The sequence below is a fragment of the Oncorhynchus keta genome, unplaced genomic scaffold, assembly GCF_023373465.1.
Source record: "Oncorhynchus keta strain PuntledgeMale-10-30-2019 unplaced genomic scaffold, Oket_V2 Un_contig_9955_pilon_pilon, whole genome shotgun sequence".
In the NCBI taxonomy this organism is placed as follows: Eukaryota; Metazoa; Chordata; class Actinopteri; order Salmoniformes; family Salmonidae; genus Oncorhynchus; species Oncorhynchus keta.
Window position 1 is genome coordinate 185,367 of NW_026290736.1, and position 13,174 is coordinate 198,540.

At 44.7% G+C, this 13,174-nt stretch overlaps 1 protein-coding gene across 1 annotated transcript in view; it reads left to right on the forward strand.

The window, feature by feature from the left end:
* Positions 1 to 13,174, forward strand: part of LOC127927227 (Na(+)/H(+) exchange regulatory cofactor NHE-RF2-like) — a 63,584-nt gene that overhangs the window by 18,780 nt on the left and 31,630 nt on the right. The window lies entirely within an intron of this gene.

Genomic DNA, 13,174 nt, shown 5'->3' on the forward strand with positions numbered 1-13,174 from the left:
GTTGACAGAACAGAGTAAGTTGTTCGCTGTCAAATCCTCTGAGCTTTTGGTAAATCCACTTGTTTCTGTGGGATTGAGGTCGTTGCTTATGTCTCCAGTGATTTCATTCCCCCACTGGGCTCAGACGTCAGTTCAACGTCGAGTTTTTACTTACAACTTTTTTGTTGTTGTCCACTAACGTGAATTCAATGTGAAAGCAACCAAACTAAAACTTCACCATGTCATTGGATTTGGGTTAAATGTTGGGTGAAGAAAATGCAACATCCTTATGGTGATGACTTTTTGCAAATCCAATCAGTTGATTCAACTTCATCACATTAAGAATTGTTTGTTGTTGAAATGATGTGATTCAAGCAGTCTTTGCTAAGTGGACAGTTACCATATATTCCCTACTTCCATTTTGCCAGTGTCTGTAAAGTAACATTAGTGCAACCACCTGTGTGTGTTTGTGTGCTGTACTCGTGCCCTATGTGAGTTGTATACTGGACGTTCATATGAAAATAGTTAAATAGGTGCATCTCTCCAGGTGTCACCATCCACTGTGTCAGAACACACTAACAGTCTCCAGTCTGAAGCGTGTGTCTGGACCAGCCCAGGGTTAAATAGGTGCTAGTATCTCTCCAGGTGTCACCATCCACTGTGTCAGAACACACTAACAGTCTCCAGTCTGAAGCGTGTGTCTGGACCAGCCCAGGGTTAAATAGGTGCTAGTATCTCTCCAGGTGTCACCATCCACTGTGTCAGAACACACTAACAGTCTCCAGTCTGAAGCGTGTGTCTGGACCAGCCCAGGGTTAAATAGGTGCTAGTATCTCTCCAGGTGTCACCATCCACTGTGTCAGAACACACTAACAGTCTCCAGTCTGAAGCGTGTGTCTGGACCAGCCCAGGGTTAAATAGGTGCTAGTATCTCTCCAGGTGTCACCATCCACTGTGTCAGAACACACTAACAGTCTCCAGTCTGAAGCGTGTGTCTGGACCAGCCCAGGGTTAAATAGGTGCTAGTATCTCTCCAGGTGTCACCATCCACTGTGTCAGAACACACTAACAGTCTCCAGTCTGAAGCGTGTGTCTGGACCAGCCCAGGGTTAAATAGGTGCTAGTATCTCTCCAGGTGTCACCATCCACTGTGTCAGAACACACTAACAGTCTCCAGTCTGAAGCGTGTGTCTGGACCAGCCCAGGGGGTTAAATAGGTGCATCCACTGTGTATCTCTCAGTCAGGTGTCGCTCCAGGGTTAAATAGGTGCTAGTATCCACTGTGTCAGAACACACTAACAGTCTCCAGTCTGAAGCGTGTGTCTGGACCAGCCCAGGGTTAAATAGGTGCTAGTATCTCTCCAGGTGTCACCATCCACTGTGTCAGAACACACTAACAGTCTCCAGTCTGAAGCGTGTGTCTGGACCAGCCCAGGGTTAAATAGGTGCTAGTATCTCTCCAGGTGTCACCATCCACTGTGTCAGAACACACTAACAGTCTCCAGTCTGAAGCGTGTGTCTGGACCAGCCCAGGGTTAAATAGGTGCTAGTATCTCTCCAGGTGTCACCATCCACTGTGTCAGAACACACTAACAGTCTCCAGTCTGAAGCGTGTGTCTGGACCAGCCCAGGGTTAAATAGGTGCTAGTATCTCTCCAGGTGTCACCATCCACTGTGTCAGAACACACTAACAGTCTCCAGTCTGAAGCGTGTGTCTGGACCAGCCCAGGGTTAAATAGGTGCTAGTATCTCTCCAGGTGTCACCATCCACTGTGTCAGAACACACTAACAGTCTCCAGTCTGAAGCGTGTGTCTGGACCAGCCCAGGGTTAAATAGGTGCTAGTATCTCTCCAGGTGTCACCATCCACTGTGTCAGAACACACTAACAGTCTCCAGTCTGAAGCGTGTGTCTGGACCAGCCCAGGGTTAAATAGGTGCTAGTATCTCTCCAGGTGTCGCCATCCACTGTGTCAGAACACACTAACAGTCTCCAGTCTGAAGCGTGTGTCTGGACCAGCCCAGGGTTAAATAGGTGCTAGTATCTCTCCAGGTGTCACCATCCACTGTGTCAGAACACACTAACAGTCTCCAGTCTGAAGCGTGTGTCTGGACCAGCCCAGGGTTAAATAGGTGCTAGTATCTCTCCAGGTGTCACCATCCACTGTGTCAGAACACACTAACAGTCTCCAGTCTGAAGCGTGTGTCTGGACCAGCCCAGGGTTAAATAGGTGCTAGTATCTCTCCAGGTGTCACCATCCACTGTGTCAGAACACACTAACAGTCTCCAGTCTGAAGCGTGTGTCTGGACCAGCCCAGGGTTAAATAGGTGCTAGTATCTCTCCAGGTGTCACCATCCACTGTGTCAGAACACACTAACAGTCTCCAGTCTGAAGCGTGTGTCTGGACCAGCCCAGGGTTAAATAGGTGCTGGTATCTCTCCAGGTGTCACCATCCACTGTGTCAGAACACACTAACAGTCTCCAGTCTGAAGCGTGTGTCTGGACCAGCCCAGGGTTAGACTAGTGATTGACCTACTCCCTCATAAGGATGTTCTTCTTGCAGCATAGAGACCCAGACACACACAACCCTCCTCCTGCATTACAACATCATGTTGAGGCTTTATGAAGGAAGGCCTAACTGGAAACATCTGCTCTTCTCGACCTCTCACATCTGTATATATAAACAACCCGGGGGGGTGGTCCTAATGTGTGTGTGTCGTAGTGTGTGTGTGTGTGTATATATGTACGTGTGTGTGTATATGTACGTATGTGTGTATGTATATGTATGTGTACGTATGTGTATGTGTGTATATATACGTGTGTGTGCGTGTATGTACGTGTGTGTGTGTGTGTGTGTGTGTGTGTGTGTGTGTGTGTGTGTGTGTGTGTGTGTGTGTGTGTGTGTGTGTGTGTGTGTGTGTGTGTGTGTGTGTGTGTGTGTGTGTGTGTGTGTGTGTGTGTATGTACGTGAGTGTGTATATGTACGTGAGTGTGTATATGTACGTGTGTGTGTGTGTGTGTGTGTGTGTGTGTGTATATATGTACGTGGGTGTATCAGGTGATGGTGAGGTCAAACAGAGACTGATCTGAGTCTAAACACTAACAGAGAGACTAAACATCACAAACTGAGAATAGACAACTACTAGCTACAAACTGCAGCTAGCTGTCAGTCCTTACTAGGGATGGGCTCGGTTAGTCCAATATCTGAATGGACTTCAGTATTCAATTACCTGGGAGAGTATAAAAATATATATATTAAAAAGATAGGCCTATTTTAATGAAAAGGCTTTGTCTAAAATGTCATTTAATTATTTGTGACATTGCGACATACAAGGACAGACATTTTAATAAAACACCGGTTATATGACAGTTTTTCACACGTGTAGCTTGTTATTGTCGTCAATCAAAGCAGCACCACAGTGAGGCTCCAAGTGAAGTGGGAGATTTCTAATAATGCTGAATGGAATTACAATTACAGATTGAAGTTGGCTAAATGAGAAGGAGTAGGCTACAATGACCAACCAACAGGTAGACTGTTGTTTAATAGGAATGGAGTTGACTAAATGAGAAGGAGTAGGCTACAATGACCAACCAACAGGTAGGCTGTTGTTTAATAGGAATGGAGTTGGCTAAATGAGAAGGAGTAGGCTACAATGACCAACCAACACGTAGGCTGTTGTTTAATAGGAATGAAGTTGGCTAAATGAGGAGTAGGCTACAATGATCAACCAACAGGTAGGCTGTTGTTTAATAGGAATGAAGTTGGCTAAATGAGGAGTAGGCTACAATGACCAACCAACAGGTAGGCTGTTGTTTAATAGGAATGGAGTTGGCTAAATGAGGAGTAGGCTACAATGATCAACCAACACGTAGGCTGTTGTTTAATAGGAATGGAGTTGGCTAAATGAGAAGGAGTAGGCTACAATGACCAACCAACATGTAGGCTGTTGTTTAATAGGAATGAAGTTGGCTAAATGAGGAGTAGGCTACAATGATCAACCAACAGGTAGGCTGTTGTTTAATAGGAATGGAGTTGGCTAAATGAGAAGGAGTAGGCTACAATGATCAACCAACAGGTAGACTGTTGTTTAATAGGAATGGAGTTGACTAAATGAGAAGGAGTAGGCTACAATGATCAACCAACAGGTAGGCTGTTGTTTAATAGGAATGGAGTTGACTAAATGAGAAGGAGTAGGCTACAATGACCAACCAACAGGTAGGCTGTTGTTTAATAGGAATGGAGTTGGCTAAATGAGAAGGAGTAGGCTACAATGACCAACCAACAGGTAGGCTGTTGTTTAATAGGAATGGAGTTGACTAAATGAGAAGGAGTAGGCTACAATGACCAACCAACAGGTAGGCTGTTGTTTAATAGGAATGGAGTTGGCTAAATGAGAAGGAGTAGGCTACAATGACCAAACAACAGGTAGGCTGTTGTTTAATAGGAATGGAGTTGGCTAAATGAGAAGGAGTAGGCTACAATGACCAACCAACAGGTAGGCTTTTGTTTAATAGGAATGGAGTTGGCTAAATGAGAAGGGGTAGGCTACAATGACCAACCAACAGGTAGGCTGTTGTTTAATAGGAATGGAGTTGGCTAAATGAGAAGGAGTAGGCTACAATGATCAACCAACAGGTAGGCTGTTGTTTAATAGGAATGGAGTTGGCTAAATGAGAAGGAGTAGGCTACAATGACCAACCAACAGGTAGGCTGTTGTTTAATAGGAATGGAGTTGGCTAAATGAGAAGGAGTAGGCTACAATGACCAACCAACACGTAGGCTGTTGTTTAATAGGAATGAAGTTGGCTAAATGAGGAGTAGGCTACAATGATCAACCAACACGTAGGCTGTTGTTTAATAGGAATGGAGTTGGCTAAATGAGAAGGAGTAGGCTACAATGACCAACCAACAGGTAGGCTGTTGTTTAATAGGAATGGAGTTGGCTAAATGAGAAGGAGTAGGCTACAATGATCAACCAACACGTAGGCTGTTGTTTAATAGGAATGGAGTTGGCTAAATGAGAAGGAGTAGGCTACAATGATCAACCAACACGTAGGCTGTTGTTTAATAGGAATGGAGTTGACTAAATGAGAAGGAGTAGGCTACAATGACCAACCAACAGGTAGGCTGTTGTTTAATAGGAATGGAGTTGGCTAAATGAGAAGGAGTAGGCTACAATGATCAACCAACACGTAGGCTGTTGTTTAATAGGAATGGAGTTGGCTAAATGAGAAGGAGTAGGCTACAATGACCAACCAACAGGTAGGCTGTTGTTTAATAGGAATGGAGTTGGCTAAATGAGAAGGAGTAGGCTACAATGATCAACCAACAAGGTAGGCTGTTGTTTAATAGGAATGAAGTTGGCTAAATGAGAAGGAGTAGGCTACAGTGACCAAACAACAGGTAGGCTGTTGTTTAATAGGAATGGAGTTGGCTAAATGAGAGGAGTAGGCTACAATGATCAACCAACAGGTAGGCTTTTGTTTAATAGGAATGGAGTTGGCTAAATGACAAGGAGTAGGCATCAATTGACCAACCAACAGGTAGGCTAGCTTGTTTCTTTAATCGATTTGATGAGAAGGAGAGTTGCAGTTCAAAAACAACGACCAGATAGGATGATCCAACCAACAGGTAGGCTGTTGTTTAATAGGAATGGAGTTGCTAAATGAGAAGCACAGTGGACCGCCTCTCCTGACGCAAACAACAGGTCCAGGCTGTTGTTTCAACAATCCAGTATTAAAGAAAGTGAAATAATTTCCAATGTCCCATCCCAGTTCTCAGGCTTTTGTTTAATAGGCATGGTTATCACTGCATAGACCAATCACGGGATGACACCAGGAAACATCATGGTACCATTCACTGCATAGCATAACAGGCTTGTGCACCCTATCACTGCATGGTACCATATCGATTTGCATGACACCATATCACTGCATGGTACCCTATCACTGCATGGTACCATATCGCTGCATGACACCATATCACTGCATGGTACCCTATCACTGCATGGTACCATATCGCTGCATGACACCATATCACTCTAGCATGGTACCATATCACTGCATGACCGCCTCCTAGGAAATGATGGAGCTTAAGATGGGAATCTGATCCATATTCATGTGTCCTATTGGTCCTCCTCTCCAGGGCTGCTGGTGCAGCATAGTGGAAAGAATCTGATCCATATTCATGTGTCCTCATCCCTCCTCTGCAGGGCTGCTGGTGCAGCAGAGTGGAAGAGAATGGTGATCCATATTCATGTGTCCTCATGGTCCCCTCTGCAGGGCTGCATGGTGCACCATAGTGGAAGAGAATCTGATCCATATTCATGTGCATCGGTCCCCTCTCAGGGCTGCTGGTGCAGCAGAGTGGAAGAGAATCTGATCCATATTCATGTGTCCTCCTGAGTCCTCCTCTGCAGGGCTGCTGGTGCAGCAGAGTGGAAGAGAATCTGATCCATATTCAGAGGGCTGCTGGTGCAGCAGAGTGGAATCTGATCCATATTCATGTGTCCTCCTGGTCCTCCTCTGCAGGGCTGCTGGTGCAGCAGAGTGGAAGAGAATCTGATCCATATTCATGTGTCCTCCTCAGTCCTCCTCTGCAGGGCTGCTGGTGCAGCAGAGTGGAAGAGAATCTGATCCATATTCATGTGTCCTCCTTGGTCCTCCTCTGCAGGGCTGCTGGTGCAGCAGAGTGGAAGAGAATCTGCGTGGGAATCCATATTGGATGTGTCCTGGGGTTAGAGTCAAGGCCAGAGGTTCTGCAGGGCAAATGAAGGAGAGAGCTGGTGCAGCAGAGTGGAAGAGAATAATGATGGAGAGCCATATTCATGTGTGATGGAGAGCTGGTAGAGTGTTGTGTTGAAGCAGGGAATAATGATGAGTGCAGCAGAGTGTTGTGTTGGAAGAGAATCTGATCCATATTCATGTTGTCCTACTCGAGAATAATCCTCCTCTGCAGAGGTTGTGTTGGTGCAGCAGAGTGGAAGAGAATCTGATCCATATTCATAATGTCCTAGAGTGTTGTGTTGAAGCAGGGAATAATGATGGTGCAGTAGAGTGTTGTGTTGAAGGAAGAGAATCTGATCCATAGTGTTGTGTTCATGTGTCCTCCTTGGTCCTGTGTTGAAGCAGGGCTGCTGGTGCAGCAGAGTGGAAGAGAATCTGATCCATATTCATGTGTCCTGTTGTGTTGAAGGAGAGAGAATACTCCTGATGGAGAGCTGAGTAGAGCTGTTGTGTGCAGCAGTGGAATGAGAGAATAGAGTGTTGTGTTGAAGGAGAGAGAATAATGATGGAGAGCTAGAGAACATGTTGTGTTGAAGGAGGAGAATAATGATGGAGAGCTGGGCCAGAGGTTGTGTTGTGATTGAATGAAGGAGAGAGAATAATGATGGAGAGCTGGAGTAGAGTGTTGTGTTGAAGGAGAGAGAATAATGATGGAGAGCTGGAGAGATAAGGAGAGAGAATAATGATGGAGAGCTGGAGTAGAGTGTTGTGTTGAAGGAGAGAGAATAATGATGGAGAGCTGGAGTAGAGTGTTGTGAAGGAGTTAATGATGGAGAGCTGGAGTAGTGTTGTGTTGAAGGAGAGAGAATAATGATGGAGAGCTGGAGTAGAGTGTTGTGTTGAAGGAGAGAGAATAATGATGGAGAATAAGTGTTGTGTTGAAGAGAGAGAATAATGATGGAGAGCTGGAGTAGAGTGTTGTGTTGAAGGAGAGAGAATAATGATGGAGAGCTGGAGTAGAGTGTTGTGTTGAAGGAGAGAGAATAATGATGGAGAGCTGAAGTAGAGTGTTGTGTTGAAGAGAGAGAATAATGATGGAGAGCTGTAGAGTGTTGTGTTGAAGGAGAGAGAATAATGAGAGCTGGAGTAGAGTGTTGTGTTGAAGGAGAGAGAATAATGATGGAGAGCTGGAGTAGAGTGTTTGCTGAAGGAGAGAGAATAATGATGGAGAGCTGGAGTAGAGTGTTGTGTTGAAGAAGAGAGAAAAAGACTGAAGCAGTAAGAGGATGGAGGTGAGAGAGAGGGAGAATGAGAGAGAGAAAGAAGGAGGCTTTGAGAGAGGGAAGAGATAAGAGAGAGAGAGTTGTGTGTTAGAGGATGTGTTCTGGGTGTTGGCTATAAAGCAGATAGAGGATCCATGACTTATGAATCCAGTGGACAACTGCTTTGTAAATACAGTTGTAGAGTACAATGATGACACACACACTTCTCTCTGTTATCTGTTGAAGCTGGATCATATGAACTTCATAAATCCCTTCTTTCACATCTTCTACTTCTTTTCTCCTATTCCCACATTTCTCATCTCTCCATCCGCAAAGGGATTTTGCAAATGTTGTTTTTGTCTTGCCTCATTGTTTTGATGTAATTCTGTGGGTAGTTTTCTGACAATTTGTCTCTGTGTGAGAACTTGTGAAAAGTAGCATCTGTCTCTTTGCTGTCCCACATTGTGTCTCAGTCTGTCTCACGTCAGTTCTCAGTAATGGGATAAAGATGACTGGGGTCAGCTCTGCTCGAGAGGGACACAGTACAGGAGTCTTCTGGAGTCTGGAGCCACTCAGCTGAGAAGAGAGCTGAAAGCACAAAGCAGCTGGGTTTCAACACTCTCCTGGGCCCATATTCACTAAGTGTCTCAGTATGAGTGCTGATCTGAAATCATTTTTGTTTTGCTTCTAGATCCTAATATATGTATTTATATGGAGAGTTGGGACCTGGTCCTAGATCAGCACTCTGAGACTCTTTGTGAATACAGGCCATGGTCTGTAGGCTGTCACTGAACCACTGACACTGATCTCTTGTCTTATCTTTACCTAATCGCTCAGTGACTCTCTTCCACCCAAAAAGAAGGCTATAGATATATAGTCATGTCCCATATGGAGTATTGTAGTGTTTCCTCATCTGTACTGTGGTAATGGTGAGTCATGGAAAGGCAATGTGTCCTATTTTTTTCTAAAACATGAACCCCAGTAACCCAGTGTTTATCAGTCCCAGTGCTATACACCTTCTCCCACATCTCCTCTGTTCTTCCCTCCCTCCATCTCCACTCCAGTCTCCCCTCCATCCCCCTCTTCCCCAGTCCCTGCTGAAAGCCAGCTGTGTTATGTCCAGATGTGGGCGTCTGGAGGGGCCAAGGGGGTAGGCGGGCCTGGGGCTAGGACTGAGGAATGCCTGGAGTTGGAGCTGGTATGGGGAGTCTGGTTGGGGGAGGGTTTAGGGGAGTGTGTGTTGTGCGTGTGTGTGAATACAGATTTGTCTTTCCTCTGTTATCTCTCCAGGCATGACTGCATGTCTGGCACCGGGGTCATCCCCCCCTGTCAACCCAGATGAAATGTTGAATGTTTAGGTTTTGTGTGGCCTTTGGCACACATCAGGGGAGATGGTTGTTCAACACCCCCTACCCCTCTATGCTCTGGTCTGCCCTGGTGAATCAGGAATGGATCTCACAGCACAGACACACACAGCTATGTGGTTTCGAGGTCTGTTGCTAACCACACACAGGCTCTCTCTCACACACAATAGTGATGTAACAATACAGCTCTCAGAATACTGTGTAGGTTCTTCTAACCAGGAAGGGATCGATACACTGCTGCCCACTCATCGTTACCTAACTGTGGGAACCGCAGAGAGAGAGAGAGATTTAGAGAGGGGAGAGAGAGAGAGATGAGAGAGAGATAGAGAGATTTAGAGAGGGGGAAGAGAGAGAGAGAGTGAGAGAGAATATATATATATTGTTAGAGAGTGAGAGATGGGTTGGATGGAAGGATAGGAGTGTTAGAGAGAGAGAGAGAGATGGATGGAAGGATAGGAGTGAGAGAGAGTCAGAGAGAGAGAGAGATGAGAATTTTGTAATGAGACTTAAAAGAGATCTTTTTAGTTGCCAGGTCTTTGTAATGAGATCTGATTTTAGTTTTTTTTTTTTTTTAATACAACTAAAATAAGGGTTAAATACAAACATCCACCACACTCTTTTTCACACTGTCAACCTCTTCATTTCACCATCTCCCAACCTCCATCTCTGTTAAACCCCATTCCCAATGAAATCCTCCTCGCTGCCTCACAGCTGCTTCCAGTACAGCCAAACAGGGAGAGACATTGATCCTATATGTCATCAGCTCTTGGATCAGTTTCTCTGGATCCCATTGTCTCAGCCCACAGATCAGTGATCAGTGATCAGGATCAGTGTGATTCCAGCCATCCCTTTCTTGATTTAACCTTTTACTGCAGTGGGTTAAATCAAAGTCACACAGAGTGTTTCTTGGTAGTCTTAAACCAATCTTTGAAACCAAAGTATACACCATGGTTATGGGCTTAAAGAAGACACCTGTACCATGTCAGATATAGTCTGCATCCCAATATTACACTTTATAAACGTCACAGAAAACTGAAATATAATTAAACTGTTTCACATAAACACCAGATTTTCAGATGTAAAAAACGTGTATTAATTATGAAGTTATGAAAAATATGAATAACATTCCACCCGTGGGGCCACTAGAGGGCGATTTGGTCATTTGACGGCAGGAAAGGTCTGCGGGAATGTGGAGTGGGCTGGATCAGATTGGAATCAGGCTTTGAATTCCTGTGTCGGGGTGTGGACTGGACTGGGATAAATTGGAATTATGTTTTGTACATGGACTGTGATAAATGGGAAGGGAATAATGCTCTGTATCCCTATGGATGAGTGGGAATGCTCTGTATCCCTATGGATGAGTGGGAATGCTCTGTATCCCTATGGATGAGTGGGAATGCTCTGTATCCCTATGGATGAGTGGGAATGCTTTGGAATGCTACAGGTTTGTGAGGCGTTCAGGTGACATGCATGAATTACATGGGTCCCAATGCAATCTGGATGGGAGGACATTGTGGACGCAGAGGAATTCAACCTAATTGATTCAACATGACTTTCCAGACATATTTTGGGAAATTCATGGTGTCATATTATTGTGAAAGAAAGAATGCTTTGGTTAAAATTGAACCATGCTGGTTGGATTGTCGGATTTTAATTGAAAAGGTAAATTGTGATTTGGATTAACACATTAGTGATGTAGATGGTATCTATCCTCCTCGCTATCTCTCTCTCTTTATACAGTATATACTTTCTCTCTCTTTCACCCACTCTTTCTTTTTTTCTCCCACTATCTTCCTCTTGCTGTCTCTTTCACACACACACAATCTATCTCTCTCTCTCTCTCTCTCTCTGTCTGTCTCTGTCTCTCTCTCTGTCTCTCTGTTTCTCTTTCTCTTTCTCTCTCTGTTACCATCAGTGTACATGCTGTTGGGCCTCATGTCTCTTTCTCTTTCTCCCTCTCAGTTATCATCAGTGTACATGCTGTTGGGCCTCATGTCTCTTTCTCCCTCTCAGTTATCATCAGTGTACATGCTGTTGGGCCTCATGTTTCTTGGCAGGGGGTGTTGGTGCTCTCGCCTCTTACTCACACACACAAACCAGGGTTTCTGTCCCCAACAGTCATAGGACCGATGTTGTCATCTGGGGCCCCCCCGGGGTGTGCTTGTGTCGCTTTGAGGCCACGTGTCACCCCTCCTCCGCCTGTCACCCAACACCCCTCAGAGGGCCCAGTCTGCCCCCCACCCACTCTAACACACACACACACACACACACACACACACACACACACACACACACACACACACACACACACCCTGAGCCAGCAGAGAGGTGGCTGCTCCAAACTGATAACATGGGTGTGGAGCTGCCTGTGTGACACACATCACAACACTAGAACAGAGAGAGAGTAGAGGGAATGAAAGAGGCAGGGGAGAGAAAGTAGGTAGTTGAGAGACAATTAGAGAGAGGAGTTCAAATGGACAGACATTGAAAATGAAAGTGAAAGAGTGAGATATGGAGGCCAAGAGAAAAATATGGAAAATTATAGATATTGAGACAGAGAGAAACAGACAGAAAGAGAGAGATATTGAGACAGAGAGAAACAGACAGAAAGAGAGAGATATTGAGACAGAGAGAAACAGACAGAAAGAGAGAGATATTAAGACAGAGAGAAACAGACAGAAAGAGAGAGATATTGAGACAGAGAGAAACAGACAGAAAGAGAGAGATAAGACAGAGAGAAACAGACAGAAAGTGAGAGATATTAAGACAGAGAGAAACAGACAGAAAGAGAGAGATATTAAGACAGAGAGAAACAGACAGAAAGAGAGAGATATTAAGACAGAGAGAAACAGACAGAAAGACAAATGGATGGAAATAAATCTAGGGTAAAGGTCTTAGCCAGCTGTTTGGATTCCTCACTCTGTTGGAAAACTAACAGAAAAGCAAAAACAGAAAATTAGTCAACCCAATATGTCTGTTTTCAGTTACATGATATTCATATCAAGGTCATCTCCATGCAGTCTGATGCTGAGGGATATATGATAGTTTACTAGTCTGGCACCGGTTTAGCTTGATTTACGAACAGAAATGCATGCAGTCTTTTAGCCCCCAACTGTAATCCACAATGAACTTGAAAACCCAACCAGCATGCTTCCCATAGAAAGGGTGTGTGTTCAGCCTCACACACTCCCGTGTGTGTGTGTGTGTGTGTGTGTGTGTGTGTGTGTGTGTGTGTGTGTGTGTGTGTGTGTGTGTGTGTGTGTGTGTGTGTGTGTGTGTGTGTGTGTGTGTGTGTGTGTGTGTGTGTGTGTGTGTGTGTGTGTGGAATGAATGACAGGAAGATGACAATGTGTAAGTCACTGATTACATAGTGAGACAACACCTCGTCTCTCTGTCCATACTTGGTTGTTTTGTCAGTTTGTCAGTTACTGCGTTTGGACCTCTTGTTTTCAAGATGGCCGCTGTGTCTCAGATATCTATGGTAACACTGATGACTGGTTGAGTCAGACATAGAATGCACAGAAATGGACCGATTTTCAGAAACCGTCTGGATCAATTTAGCCTTTTTGATCATAATGAATAAGATTATAGGAACAGGAGGGACCTGTTCCTAGATCATCACTCCCGAGACACTTTTTGAATACAATACATTGTTATTCCACAGGAAACTGAATGAACCCACCATTATGGTTAGCAATGGAATATTCCATCCCAGCACGCCAAGATTAGCTACTGAGCTTTGTTTTAAATGGTCAAATATGTTCAATGCTAAATCTATGGCTGTGTCTGAAAGGTTACGAGGGGCTCGATTCAATATGTAGTGCAGAAGATCAGAGTTATAGC